This window comes from Folsomia candida, unplaced genomic scaffold (genome assembly GCF_002217175.1).
Source record: "Folsomia candida strain VU population unplaced genomic scaffold, ASM221717v1 Fcan01_Sc018, whole genome shotgun sequence".
In the NCBI taxonomy this organism is placed as follows: domain Eukaryota; kingdom Metazoa; phylum Arthropoda; class Collembola; order Entomobryomorpha; family Isotomidae; genus Folsomia; species Folsomia candida.
This window is the reverse complement of record NW_019091210.1, coordinates 3,247,304-3,263,546: the sequence shown is the minus strand read 5'-3', so window position 1 is coordinate 3,263,546 and position 16,243 is coordinate 3,247,304. Positions and strand designations below refer to the sequence as shown.

General features: G+C 29.8%; 1 long non-coding RNA gene and 2 pseudogenes across 1 annotated transcript; 1 reads left to right on the top strand and 2 right to left on the bottom strand.

Moving 5' to 3' along the window:
• Positions 1–1,009: 1,009 nt before the first annotated feature.
• Positions 1,010–1,629, top strand: LOC118437985. The gene is made up of 3 exons (XR_004836524.1): positions 1,010–1,249; positions 1,311–1,433; positions 1,544–1,629. It is a non-coding gene; the product is annotated as an uncharacterized LOC118437985 (long non-coding RNA).
• Positions 1,630–3,892: 2,263 nt separating this feature from the next.
• LOC118437983 lies at positions 3,893–5,905 on the bottom strand (annotated as a pseudogene).
• Positions 5,906–11,082: 5,177 nt separating this feature from the next.
• Positions 11,083–11,892, bottom strand: LOC118437981 (annotated as a pseudogene).
• Between the last annotated feature and the right edge of the window lie 4,351 nt (positions 11,893–16,243).

Below are 16,243 nucleotides of genomic sequence, written 5' to 3'. Positions count from 1 at the left end.
CAAAGTCAGCGAGGTCAGAAAAGACAGAAGTCCCGATATGTATGGGAACCATGATTTGCAAATTGACAAATTTGGCGACGGTAACCTGCACGTAAAAATCTTGGTAATTAAAGATTTACGAAAATGCGAATTTTAGAAACACTTAGAAATCGAATATTAAAATAAGGCCAAATGGTATTACGATATGTGTAACTCTACCAAAGTGGTATTGATAAGCATCGTCTGTTTAGTAATAGCTCAATATAAAAGTTAATTTAAGTAGCAAGTTTTGACAAACCAGTATTACCACGCGGTAGCAACTTCAATACCGAGAAATCAATCCCTGCGTGACTATACCCAATTTTTAGCAAAGCATTATAATGTCTTCTTACTATTATGCAGTACGACAATTTAATGAATGGGCACCCGTCTGCTCCCAAATTTGTGGGGACGGTGTGTGGAACTAGGAAATCGGATTTCCATGAAATATTCCTCCGCGGTCCTGGAGGGATTAAGGGTCCTTCCTTATGCACGATGATTATCACTTCCTGGTCCTTCATTTGTCGGGAGAATAACTGAATTTGGAATATAATAAAAAAAATAATTTAAAGAATTTAAAGCTATGTAATTAAAGCTATGTATTTAAAGCAACGAATTAGGTGACCAACGTTAATTTCAGCAAGTTTGATATTAGTTTTGCCCTTATATGGATTACATAATTTCTTACTCATTTAATTCCAAATTGACCAAACTTAATGTATTCTTGTTCCACCAAAGTTTGAACCTTTACACAAATAGAGAATTCTGGGAAGCTACGGCATTACCTGTCTCAACTCGTCAGCATTATTTGAGAGAATTGGAGACTGACAGTGCCGTAGTTTCTCAGAAGTCTCAACTTCTGTAAAGTCTGTAAAGGTTCAAACTACCGTAAAAACTCAAATAGTAGCCGTTGCTCTAATAGTAGCCGTGCTCAAATAGTACACTCTTAGCAACTTGGTAAAGAATTCTTAATAAGCGTCTTTACCGAGCTGTTGGTAATTACGCGTCCTACAAAAATTATACGGGGTTAGTACCGTATCAATACCAACCGGGTAACTGGCCATCCACCGCAATGTTTTAAGTTATCTTTATAATTTTGGTAATAAATTCCTACGAGTCGGTAATTATATCCTACAAATTTAGATAACACTCTTTACCATAATTTTTGTAAAGCGCAGTACAAATTGGTGCTAATGAGATCTACATTTTGGTGTAGTTTATTACCATGGAGGTAAGAATTTTAATACATTTGGTGATAATTGTGAGACGCTAAACAGTGGAGCATTTGTCAGTTTTAGTTTCCGCTCAGCTCAACTCAAGTCAACATGGCGAAATTAATCCATTCTGTCCAGAAGTTTTTATCAGTGAAAAAACTGATAAAAACTTCTGGGAATTATATAGAATTGTTGAAACAGGTAAGTATCAAATTATCACATGTATGTAGGTGCCTTATCAAGATGGTGATCGAACACCATCATAATAATAGGAAGTAGTTAATAATAATCTTATGCGTTTATTTTTTCAGTGAAACAAAAATTTAAGTTGGAAATCGGAGCAGATTTCAACTTCGTGTAAATATGTATACATGTGTGTGTTGTGTGTATGTAATTCCATAGTTTGCATTATACTTAAATTTTATAATTATGTATGTTTCAAAACTATTTTACAATAAATATAATTTTTGATTGAAAGATTATTGTAAAGAAAAGCAAAAAATCTATTCTTTTCGGTGGAAATCTGCACAACATTTATTAATAATGGGGTATGCATATGAAAAGCATTAATACGGGTATGAATAGCACACCGTGTACAAAGTGGTATGCTTTATTACCAGGCGGTAGACATTTTACTACATATTGTAGTACATCTGTCATACATCAAGGTATTAATTTTATCCCAAAAAGTGTTCTTTATTACCACTTCGGGTTCAATTAATTTCTTTACCGGCTGGTGGTTATTATTACCGTTTCTGCAGAGTCATATACGTGTGCATTTTGGTAATGATTTGGTAATGATTTTATTTAGAGTGTAGCCGTGTCTATTTCAAAATTTTGTAAATAGTGACCGTGCTCAAATAGTAGCCCTGCTCAAATAGTAGCCCTGCCCAAATAGTAGCCTTATTCGAACAAGCGCGTCTCTATTTCCATACAACCACACTTCTTGCCAGTTCATTAAGATAATTAAATTATAATTCAATATAATCGCAGTTACACACTATTGAAGTGATAAGTCGATGACAAAACACTAATTTATCTCATCGAAGTAATAATTGAAGAGCAGGTCGAGCAGAATAATATTCTAAATGGACTACGACTCTAAGAGCAAAATTTGTGTTGCTCTTAAAATTTAACTTGAGCTTGATTCAGGATATAAAATTATAGTCGTATGCAAATAGTAGCCGTGTCTCTCTTCATAATTTTATAAATAGTGACCTTTAAAACGTAAGATTGAATTATAGCTACAGCAGATTCTAGGGTTAACAAAAGAATTTGGGTTAGGATTAATCTAGCTAAGATTAAGTTAGAGGCGGCTGCTGTTTGGTTGCTTAACAGAGTTATTAATAAGTGTCCTGCTACCATGTTAGCTATAAGTCGGACTGCTAAAGTTAAAGGCCGGATTACATTTCTAATTGATTCGATTAGGACTATAAATGGTATTAATAAATTTGGAGTGCTCTGTGGCACTAAATGGGCGAACATATGTTTGGTATAATTTAATCAGCCGTACATCATAAATGATAGTCATAGAGGTAATCTTAAAGTTAAGGTTAAAATTATGTGTCTTGAAGCTGTAAAAATATACGGAAATAACCCCATAAAATTATTTATTAGAATAAATATTAATAAAGAGATAAATTGGATAGTTCTTCCTACTGATGAGTGGGGTCCTAGCAATATCTTAAATTCATCATGAAGTTTTTTGCAAATTCTTAGGGTCAGTAAAAAAAATTTATTAGGGGTGGCTCAAAACATAGGCGTTAAGATCATTAAAACAATTAATGATCTAATTCAGTTTAAAGATATAAAAATTATAGATGAAGGGTCAAACACTGAAAATAAATTAGTTATTATCATTTTCAATTTATATGATCGGTTCCGTCGTCACTAAGTGGGGTATTAGTTTGACCAACGTTGGCATTCATATTAGTATTTTTAATATTAGAAATTTTAATTACAGACAGAAGGAATAACCAAGAGAACAATAAAAAAAGAGACAGCCATATAATGGGTGCTATTTGAGGAATAAAAAAATGTTTTTAAAACTACTTAGTCTTGACAAAACTATATTATAAATAATGTTAACTAATTTTTTCATTAAAAACATTTGTTAAATTGTTATAAAACGGTTTAAGAGACCGACGCTTACTTTCAGCCATTTAATGAATAGTTTACTTAGATATATTTTTTACTCACTTAATGAAGTTTTTTCCTGGGATTGTTTCAATTACGATGGGCATAAATCTATGGTTTGCTCCGCAAATTTCTGAGCATTGCCCGAAAAATAGTCCAGGGCGGTTTGTATAAAAATTAACTTGGTTTAGGCGTCTTGGCACAGCGTCAGCTTTAATTCCCATTCTTGGGACTGTTCATGAGTGTAAAACATCAGCAGCTGTAATTAAAGTGCGGACTTGGGAGTTCAGAGGGACTATTATTCGGTTATCAACGTCAATTAAACGAAATATATTCATTCTTATTTCATTTGACGGAATTATGTATGAGTCAAATTCTAAGTTAATAAAATCTGAATACTCATAAGATCAATATCATTGATGTCCGATAGTTTTAATGGTGATTGCCGGGCTATATACCTCATCTAGTAAGTATAATAAGCGAATAGAAGGAAGTCCGATAAAAATTAAAATAAAACTTGGGACAATAGTTCAAAATAGTTCTAAACCTTGGGATTCTATTATATGTTGGTCAATATTTGTGTTGTGTATAGTTGAGAATAAATTAAACCCTACAATAGAAATAATTAAAATCAAAATTGTTAGGGTGTGATCATGGAAAAAGATTAATTGTTCTATTAAAGGTGAAGAAGCGTTTTGGAACCCTAAAGCCGCTCAAGTTGCAATTTTTAAAAGAATAAATTATTCATTTTTGAATTTTAAGTTCACTGCACTAATCTGCCACATTAAAAATGTGTGACTAAGGATAGCTCCGAGTATGAGTGTTCAGATGGGGGTATATTTTGAAATCACTCAATTGATGAAGAGTAAATAAAGTTATGGACTCTAGGGCGGGCAGTCGAAATAGATTCCCAAATAATAAAGCTGAATAGAAGAACGGCAGCTACTGAGGTGTAACTTCCTAACGAAGATAAAACGTTTCAAGTAGTAAATGCATCGGGGTAGTCTGAGTAACGTCGAGGCATGCCGTTTAGTCCTAGAAAGTGTTGGGGGAAAAATGTTATATTAACTCCGATAAACATAGTATAAAATTGAATTTTTAGTCACTTAGGATTTAAATTTATTCCTGTAAATAAAGGAAATCAATGAATTAAGCCTCCTATAATTGCAAATACAGCCCCTATAGATAGAACATAGTGAAAGTGGGCGACTACATAGTAAGTGTCGTGAAGTACGATGTCAAGTGAAGAGTTAGCTAAAGTAATTCCTGTAAGACCCCCCACAGTAAATAAAAATACAAAACCTATGGCTCATATTAAAGTTGGGGTGATAGTTAAAGCACTTCCTTGAAGTGTCGCCACTCAGCTAAAAATTTTTACTCCTGTGGGGATGGCAATAATTATAGTGGCGGCTGTAAAGTAAGCACGAGTGTCTACATCTATTCCCACAGTAAATATATGATGTGCTCAAACGATAAATCCTAGAAGACCGATTGCTATTATTGCGTAAATTATACCTAATTGACCGAAAGTTTGTTTTTTACCTCTTTCAAATGTAATAATATGTGAAATTATGCCAAATCCAGGAAGAATTAAAATATAAACTTCTGGGTGACCAAAAAATCAAAACAAGTGTTGGTACAAGATAGGGTCGCCGCCCCCGGCAGGGTCGAAAAATGAGGTGTTTAGGTTACGATCTGTTAAAAGTATTGTAATGGCTCCAGCAAGAACTGGAAGGGAAAGCAGGAGAAGGATAGCGGTTAAAAAAAACTGATCAAACAAATAAAGGAGTTCGGTCCCAAGTCATACCTTCAACTCGTATGTTGATGATAGTTGTAATAAAATTTACTGCCCCCAAGATTGAACTTGCTCCAGCAAGGTGAAGTCTGAAAATTGATAAATCTACAGAAGCCCCAGCATGGGCGATGCCTCTTGATAAAGGGGGGTATACAGTTCAACCTGTGCCTGCTCCTCTTTCCACCAGTCCTCCTGATAAAAGTAAGATTAATGAAGGTGGAAGAAGTCAAAAACTTATATTATTTATTCGAGGGAACGCCATATCTGGGGCGCCGATTATTAGTGGAACTAGTCAGTTTCCAAACCCCCCAATTATAATAGGTATAACTATGAAGAAAATTATAATAAAAGCATGGGCTGTTACTATTACATTATAAATTTGGTCGTCTCCAATAAAAGAACCTGGCTGACCTAATTCCAAGCGGATTAAAACTCTAAATGCGGTGCCGACCATAGCAGATCAAATTCCAAAAATTAAATACATAGTTCCAATATTTTTGTGGTTGGTTGAAAAAAATCAACGTTTCATAAATAAAATGGCTGAGTTTAGGTGTTAAACTGTAAATTTAATTACGAGTGGTGTACTCTTTTATTATAATGTTATGTATTCAATTATGAGTTAGGATTGCAAATCTTAAAGTGGCGCTAAGCTCTTAACTTAAAGTTTAAGGCTCCCATCTTAATTAAAGCTTTGAAGGCTTTTAGTTTTATTAACTTAAAACTTTAAATTAATAAAACTAAATTTGATAAAATTAAATTCCCGGTTAGGGAGAAAATGATGAATTTATTAATTTTTTTATTACTCGATGAGATTTTTTTTTCAGGAAGGCTAGCTGTTAAAGAATTAAAAAATATTTTAGTGTAAAAATAAAGTGAAACTAAAGAAGACGCAACCAATGTAATTATAATTACTATGGGAAAAGTTTTTACAGCTACTGCTAAGGCGATTAATTTTCTTAAAAATCCTAAGAACGGGGGGAGCCCCCCAAGTGATATAATTAGAGCTCTTAGTACGAGTTTCGTTTTAAGATTAATTTTAGAGGAATTAATTTCTTTGATTTTTTTTAAATTTAAAAAATTTATAATGAAAATGATTGGAGATAAAACAAAAAAATAAATTAAAAAATAAAAAGTTCAAAATTTTAAAGACAAAGAGGCTAATATGAGTATTCATGCTGAGTGTGAAATCGAAGAATAGGTTAATAGAATTTTTCTACTTATTTGGTTAAGCCCTCCAAGTGCACCAGCAGTTGCTGATATAATAATAATAAAATAAGTAAACATACTAATATTAAAGTTAATAATTAATATGAATGGGGCAATTTTTTGCCAGGTGAAGATGATAAAACATTTAAATCAAGAGATGAATTCAGTAACTTGAGGAAATCAGATGTGAAAGGGGGCTAGGCCTGCTTTGATAGACAGGGCTGAAAATAAAAAAAAGTTTATTCTTTCTAAGTAATAATTTTTTATTTGAAGGGCTGTAAAGGATGCAGCTGTGATTAAAATGACAGAAGCGACCGCCTGGGTTAAAAAATATTTGATTGCTGTCTCTGTAGATTTAAAATTAAGGTCTCTTAAAATTAAAGGGATGAATCTTATTAGGTTAATTTCTAGGCCGATTCAACAAAGAATTCATGAGTTAGACGATACTGCCATTAAAGTGCCTAAAAATGTAGTGGTTATAAATGTTAATTGATAATTTTTAAAGAACATTAAAAAGGAAGAGATTTAACTCTTATAGAAGGGGTATGAACCCTTTAGCTTATTTAGCTTACCTTTATATTAGTTGTGTGTGTGTGGTTGGTTAGGCTCATAAAATTTATAAATTAGTTTAAATGAACATTAAATTTTGAATTTAACAGAAATAGTGCAATTCTATTATTTATAAATAAAGGTACAAATACATGATCTATTCTATCAAAATAGCCCTTTTTTCAGGCACATTATTAATTTTTTCTTAGTACATTATAAGATGTTTTAATGTTTTTTTTGCGTTAATGAGGTTATGTGTAGTATATATATATATATATATATATATATATACATATATATTTATTTATATGAATATATTAGTATATACATATGGATAAATATATATATTTATTAATAAATAAAAATATCTATATATATATATATACATATTTTATATGTATAAAAAAAAAATAACGTAACCATCAATATACTTAAAATTAATAATAAAAATTAACGAATAAATAATCAAAGATTAATCCAAAATAACCAATCAATTAAGGCTATAATAATATGTTTAAATTTATTATATATATATATATATATATATATACACATATATATATATATATAAATATTTAATATAATATTTTTTTAACTATTATGCTTAAAAAAATAGTTAAAAAAATATGGGGGTTTATACTTTGGGCAGAAAAGTTTGATTTTAGCTTAATGATTTATCTTATAAATTTTATACATGTAATAGGGCAGTATTTTATATTATGAAACTAATTTAGGCGTAAAAATTTATGTGAATTCTGAATAAATTTTGTGCCAGCATTCGCGGTTATACCTTACGGTTTAATAAATCTTCTTAGAAAATTTAATATAAAAGTTATTTACAGTAAAAAATTAAGTGAAATTGAGTTTTATTTTATGTAAACCTATATTTTAATTAAAACTTTAATTAAAAGACCTGGATTAGATACCCAGTTATTTATTTTATAAAATATCTAAGGTAGTAATTTTTAAAACCTAAAGAATTTGGCGGTATTTTATTCTTATTAGAGGAACCTGTTAGTTAAAAGATACTACACTATAATTAACATTAAATTTTCTTATATACCGTTGTCTTAAGAATTAATTTGTAAGTTTTTTCTAAAATTTTCATATGATTTAAGTCAAATCAAGGTGTAGAATTTTAATGGCTCAATGGGTTACATTTATTTAAATAATGGTTTTATATTTGGTAAATATAGATAAATTGGATTTAAGAGTAATTTTATGTTAATAAAATTGAATTTAGCTCTAAAATATGTACATATCGCCCGTCGCTCTAATTATAAAATTAGATAAGTCGTAACAAAGTAGATTTTCCGGAAGGAGGATCTTGATTAATATAATATAGCTTAAGTAAAGCATTTCATTTACACTGAGCTGATTTAGAATTGACTCTAATATTATAATTTTTAAAATTATAACTTTTTAATTTAATTGATTTTTTAGTATAATAAAGAAAATTTAATTTTATATAATCCGTAGGGGGAAGTTGAAATAGTATTAAATATAAAAAATTTTAAAAGTACTCAAAAGGTACCTTTTGTATTAGTGTGAGTTTAATTAATTTTTTATAAAATTTTCTCGAAAAATAAAGAGTAATAAATTATTTTGTACTTGTTGTTGAATTAACATTAAAAATTATTTATAGAATTGAGATTTTATTCGATTTATTTTATATCTAGTTAAATTAAAAAGGTTTATCCTTGCTATCATAGTATTGATTGAGTTTTAAAAATATATTTTAATTAATTGATTGCTAAATTTAAGGGGGCTATCTCTTAATTTAATTATTTATATCTTTATATATTATTTAGTTAAATTTTAGCTTAAGAACAGCTTTAATATAATAAGTTTAATTTAATAACTAATTTAATGTGATTTAAAAAAAGTTTAGTTATATTTTATTTGTCGGTTTAAATTAATAAAATTTATTAATAATTATTCAATTAGTAGAATTTTTTTAAAATAAATTAAAAATATAATAGATAAAATAAATTAATTCGACAAATTAAGTAACGATTGTTTAACAAAAACATTTCTTTTTTATAAAATAAAAGTATAGCCTGCCCACTGAAAATTTAAGGGCCGCGGTATTATGACCGTGCAAAGGTAGCATAATCATTAGCCTTTTAATTAGAGGATTGTATGAATGGTTGAACGTGGCTTTGTTTTATTTATTTAAATATATTGAAATAAAATTTTAAGTGAAAATGCTTAAATAACTAATCAGACGATAAGACCCTATAGAGCTTTATATACTTATCTATTAAGTATTAAAATTTTTATTAGTTAGTAACCAGGTTGTATATTTTATTGGGGCAATAAAAGAATAAAATTAACTTCTTATTAATAAATTTTATTTAATTAATTAACTTTTATTATAAAATTTAATAGAAGTTACCTTAGGGATAACAGCGTTATTAAAGTTGAGAGTTCTTATCGACACTTTAGATTGCGACCTCGATGTTGAATTAAAAATTCTTTGAGGGGCAGCATTTTTATTAGATGGTCTGTTCGACCATTAAATTTTTACATGATTTGAGTTCAAACCGGTGTGAGCCAGGTTGGTTTCTATCTTTTAGTTTAATTTTAGTGTTTTAGTACGAAAGGATTAAGCATTAAATTATTTATTTACTAAGTTGGCAGATTAGTGCAATTGATTTAGAATCTTTATATAAAATTAAATTTTACTTAGTAGTGTTTTTAAATTTATTTATAATAATTTTTCTTATTTATTTTTAGTGGTTGGGGTTTTGGTTAGAGTCGCATTTATAGTGTTATTGAGCGTAAAATTTTAGGTTATATTCAAATTCGTAAGGGTCCTAATAAGGTTGGCTTCACTGGAATTTTACAATCTTTTGGGGATGCAATTAAATTATTTATTAAAGTTAGCAAACTATTCCTCTTCTTTCTAATTTAATTCCTTTTATTTTGCCCCAGTTTTTTCTTTATTTATAGTTATTTTGCTTTGAAGAGTTGTTCCACTTAGTTCTTCTTTTATTAATTTTTATTTAGGGGGTTTATTTTTTTTTTGTTGTACTAGATTTGGTGTTTACACTTTAATGGCCAGAGGGTGATCATCTAATAGAAATTATGCTTTACTTGGCGCCACCCGTGGGGTGGCGCAAACAATTTCATATGAAGTCAGAATAGCTTTAATTTTTTTGTCTTTTATTTTTGTGGTTGGTTCTTTTAATTTGAATGAATTTCATTTATACCAAAGTTTAGTTTGATTTACTTTAGTGTCATTTCCTATTTTTTTATGTTGGCTAGGTTCTATTCTTGCTGAAACTAATCGCACTCCTTTTGATTTTGCTGAGGGAGAGTCTGAGTTAGTATCCGGTTTTAATATCGAGTACGGGAGTGGTGGGTTTGCTCTTTTATTTTTAGCTGAGTATGGTAGAATCATTTTTATAAGTTACTTAGTTAGTTGTATATTTTTTGGAGGTGGTGCGAGAGGCTTATTTTTAGGACTCATTGGCTCTTTTTTTGTTATTGATTTATTTGAGTTCGGGGCACTTTACCTCGGTTTCGGTATGACAAATTAATATACTTAGCCTGAAAATCCTTTCTTCCTGTCTCTCTCAATTTAATAATTTTTTTTATTATTATAAAGTTGCTAATTTAGAAAAACAAAGTTAAGGTTTGCTAAAGCAAGGAGTTGATGCAGGTGTCCTAACATAATAGAGAACAATAAAAAATTAATGATTTTGATATTTTTTGTTTTCTTTAAGATTTCATGGGCATGATTCTTAGGCTAAATTATTAGGAGGCTTAAACTCCTGTAAATTATTTTCAAGATAATTGCTTTATTTAAGCTAAATAATTATTCACATTATTTAAGAATTTTTTCTCAGGTTAAAGTGATTAAAGGTCTTGTCAAAAAATATAAAAAATACATTAAAGTTAAGATTTGCCCTACAAGAATATAAGGGTCTTCGGCCGGTCGGGCCCCAATTCAAGTTAATAAGATTACAATATTAATTATTAATCAAAAATTTATTTGATTAAAAGGATTAAATTGAGTTCTTTTTAATTTATTTTTTGAGTAATAGGTAAAATTAATAAAATGGCAATAGATACTACTAGAGCAGCAGCCCCTCCTAATTTGTTAGGGATCGACCGAAGGATAGCGTAAGCGAACAAAAAATATCATTCAGGTTGAATATGAACGGGGGTAACTAAAGGATTTGCAGGGATAAAATTTTCTGTGTCTCCTAGAAGATAGGGGTGTATTAAAGCTAATGATACTAATCCTCATATAAGCATGATAAATCCAAATAAGTCTTTAAATGAATAATACGGGTGAAAGGGGATCCTATCTGAGTTGGAATTAACTCCTAGGGGGTTATTTGATCCTGTTTGATGTAAAAATAGAAGGTGCACTAATGTTATTCCGGCGATAATGAATGGTAGAACAAAGTGGAATGTAAAAAATCGCGTGAGTGTGGCGTTATCTACTGCGAATCCCCCTCAAATTCACTGTACTAATATTAAACCTATGTAAGGGATTGCTGACAATAAATTTGTAATTACTGTGGCGGCTCAAAATGACATTTGTCCTCAAATTAATACATACCCTATGAAAGCAGTTGCTATTACTAAAAATAAGATTAAGACTCCTATCGTTCAAGTTATTTTATAAGTATATGATGAATAATAGATCCCTCGTCCTACATGGAGGTACAGGGCAATGAAGAATATAGAGGCTCCATTGGCGTGTATGACTCGTAGAAGCCATCCGTAGTTTACGTCTCGGGTAATATGAGCTACTATATTGAATGAGATGGTTACATCTGCTGTGTAATGTATTGCTAAGAATAAGCCTGTGATAATTTGGGTTACTAGGCATAATCCTAGAAGAGATCCAAAATTTCATCAGGCTGAAATATTAATAGGGGCAGGAAGATCTACTAAAGCATTATTGGCAATTTAAAAGAGAGGGTGTACCCATCTTATTCGTTCTGCCCTGTACATACTATCGCTAACTTCCGACACTCCTCACACCGCGCCGCGCTTAAGGATGCATTATACCGTTGAGAGAGATGACAGGGAAAAAGGAACACGCTACCAAAGTACCACCCCTCTTTTTAAAATTACAAATAAATGCTTTAGTAATCTTCCATGCCCCCTATTAATATTTCAGCCTGATGAAATTTTGGATCTCTTCTAGGATTATGCCTTAGTAAGCCCAAATTATCGCACAGGCTTATCTTAGCAATACATTTACACAGGCAGATGTAGCCACTCATCAAATATAGTAGCTCCATATTTACCGACGAAACTACGGATGGCTTTATGCTACGACGTAACACGCCAATGTAGCCTCTATATTCTTCATTTGCCCTTGTACTCCTATGTAGGACGAGGGATCTATTATTCATCAAATATCACTTATAAATAACCTTGACGCATAGGAGTCTTTAATCTTTATTTTTTAGTAATAGCAACTTGCTTTCATAGGGTATGTAATTAATTTGGGACAAATGTCATTTTGAGGCCGCCACAGTAATTACAAATTTATTTGTCAGCAATCCCTACATAGGTTTTAATGATTAGTACAGTGAATTTGAGGGGGGATTCGCAGTAGATAACGCCACCACTCACGCGGATATGTTACCATTTCCACTTTGTTCTACCATTCATTATTCGCCGGATAAACATTAGTGCACCTTTCTATTTTTGGACATTTCAAACAGGATCAAATAACCCCCATTAGGAGTTAATTCCAAAACTCAGATAGGATCCCCTTTTCACCCCGTATTATTCATTTTAAAAGACTTATTTGGATTTGTCATGCTTATATGAGGATTAGTAATCATTAGCCTTAAATGACACCCCTTATCTTCTAGGAAGACACAAAATTTCTTCCCTGCTAAAATCCTTTAGTTACCCCCGATTCAATATTTCAACTGATGATATTTTGTTTCGCTTACGCTTATCCTTCGGTCGATACCCTAATCAATTAGGAGGGGGGTGCTATGCTCTCAGTTAGTACTATTTGCCATTTATTAAATTTATCCTATTACTCACAAAAATAAATTAGAAAGAAGCTCATAATCCTTCTAATCAAATTACAATTTTTCGATTAAATAATTAGGAATGATTTGTATCTTATTAACTTGAATTGGGGCCCGACCCGCCGAGACCCTTATATTCTTGATGGGCAATCTAACTTTAATGTATTTTTTATATTTTTTGACCAAGACCTTTAATCACTTTACCTGCAGAAAAAATTTCTTAAATAATTGTGGGAATAATTATTTAGCTAAATAAAGCAATTATCTTGAAAATAATTTACAGAGTTTAAGCCTCCTAAAATTTAGACTAAGGATCATGCCCATGAAATCTTAAGAAATACATAAAAATATCAAAATCATTAATTTTTTAGTTGTTCTCTATTATGTTAGAGACACCTGCATCCAACTCCTTGCCTTTAGGTGCACCCTTAACTTTGTTTTTTTCTAGAATTAGCAACTTTATATTATAAAAAAAAATATATAAATTGAGAGAGACAGGAAGAAAGTATTTTCAGGCTAAGTATATTAATTCTGTCATACGCGAAAACCGAGGGTAAAGTGCCCCGAACTCAAAATAATATCAATTAACAAAAAGAGCCAATGAGCTCCTAAAAATAAGCTCTCGCACACCTCCCAAAAATATACAACTAACTAAGTAACTGTATTAAAAATTGATTCTACCATACTCAGCTAAAAATAAAAGCAGCAAAACCCACCACTCCGTACTCTGATATTTAAAACGAGATACCTAAACTCAGAGCTCTCCCTCAGCATAAAATCAAAAGGAGTGCGATTTAGTTCAGCAAGAATGAGACCTAGCAAACATAAAAACAAATATGGAAATGACACTTAAAGTAAATCAAACTAAACTTTGGTATAATGAAATTCATTCAAAATAAAAGAACAAGACCACAAAAATAACAAGGACAAAAAAATTAAAGCTATTCTGACTTACATATGAAATTGTGTTGCGCCACCCCACGGGTGGTTGATGGCGCCAAGTAAAGCATATATTTCGTATTAGATGATCCACCCTCGGCCATTAAAGTGTAAAACACCAAATCTAGATACAACAAAAAAAAATAAACCCCCTAAATAAAAATTAATAAAAGAAGAACTAAGTGAACAACTCTTCACAAGGCAAAATAAACTATAAATAAAGAAAAAACTTGTGGGGCATAGGAAATTAATTTAGAAAGAAGAGAAGTAGTTGCTAACTTTAATAAATAATTTAATGCCATCCAAGGATTGTAATTCCAGTGAAGCCAACCTTATTAGGACCCTTACGGAATTTGAATATAAACCTAAATTTACGCTTCAAATAAAACACTATAAATATGCACTCTAACAAAAACCCCAACCACTAAAAATACGAATAAGAAAAAATGATTATAAAATAAATTTAAAAACACTACTATAAGTAAATTTAATTTTTATACAAGATTCTAATATCAATTGCCAACTAATCTGCCAACTTAGTAAATGAATAATTTAAGGCTAATCCTTTCTACCTAAAACACGTAAAAATTAGACTAAAGATAGAAAACCAACCTGGCTCACACCGGTAATTGAACTCAAATCATTGTAAAAATTTTATGAATGACAACCGGTCGAACAGAACCATTAAATAAAAAAGCTGCCCCTCAAAGAGATTATATTAATTCAACATCGAGGTCGCAATCTAAAGTGTCGATAAAGAACTCTCAACTTTAATAACGCGTTAGTCCCCTAAGTAACCTTCTCTCTATTAAATTTTATAATAAAGTTAACTTAATTAAATAAAATTTATTAATAAGAAGTTTAATTTTTATTCTTTTATTGCCCCAAAAATATACAACTCTGCTGTTACTAGACTATATTAAAATTTGATACTTAATAAGAAACTAAGTATATAAAGCTCTATCAGGCTGTCTTATCGTACTGTTAGTTATTTAGCATTTTCACTTAGAAATATATTCCCGATTGCAATATATTATATTTAAATAATAAAACCAAATTTCCGGACGTTCAACCAACATTCATACACATCCTAATTAAAATTGGCTAATATAGATTATGCTACACCCTTTCACCGTCAATAATGAGATTCTCGTTCCCGGCCTTGTTTATTAATTTTCAGGTGTATTTTTGTTGCAGGCTTATACTTTTTACTTTTATTAAATAAAAGAGAATGTTTATTTGTCTTTATTAACAGATCGTTACTCTAAATTTGTTCTGATATTATTTATTTATAGGTCTATTTCTATATTTTTTAATTTTTTTTTTAATAAATCTACTTTAATGGTTAAAAATTAATTATTTAATAATTTTATTAATTTAAAACGACAAATAAATATAACTAAGACTTTTTTAATCACATTAAAATTTTAGTTATAAATGTTAAAACTTTATATTAAAGCTGTTCTTAAGCTTAAAATTTAACTAAATAATATTGAGATTTATTAAATAATATAAAAATTAATGAGATAGGCCCCTTAAAAATTAGCAAATCAATAAGTTAAAATATCTTTTTAAACTCAAATCATATACTATTGATAGCAAGGATAACCTTTTCTTAATTTAACTAGGAGTTATAAAATAAATCGAATAAATCTCAATTCTATAAGATAATTTAATGTTACATCAACAACATAGTACAAAATAATTTATTACTCAATATTTTCGAGAAAATTTTATAATATAAATTTAATTAAACTCTTACAAATTCTAAGTTTACATAACAGGGTACCTTTGATTGTTACTTGTTTAAAATTTCTTTATATAATACTATTTTCAATCTCCTACATTATTAAAGATTAAATTGCTTTATTATACTAAAATAATCAATTAAATTAAAAGTTTATAATTTTTATAAAATTTATAATATTAGAGTCCAATTTCTAAATTCAGCTCAGTGTAAATGAAATGCTTTTACTTAAGCTATATTATATTAATTTCAAGATCCTCCTTCCGGCAAAAATCTACTTTGTTACGGAGCTTATTCTAATTCTTATATTAGAGCGACGGGCAGTACTGCTACATTTTTTAGAGCTTAAAATTCAATTTTATTTAACATTAAAATTACTTCTCTTAAAATCCAAATTTATTCTATATTACCCAGATATAAAACCATTATTTAAATAAATGTATACCCATTGAGCCATTAAATTCTTACACCTTGATTTGACATTAAATCATCATGAATTTAGAAAAACTTACAATTAATTTCTTAAGACAACGGAGCTTTTTTTGCATATATACAGAATAATTTATGTTAATTATAGGTCTGTGTAATCTTTTTAAACTTAAAACCCCAAGGCGTTTTCTTT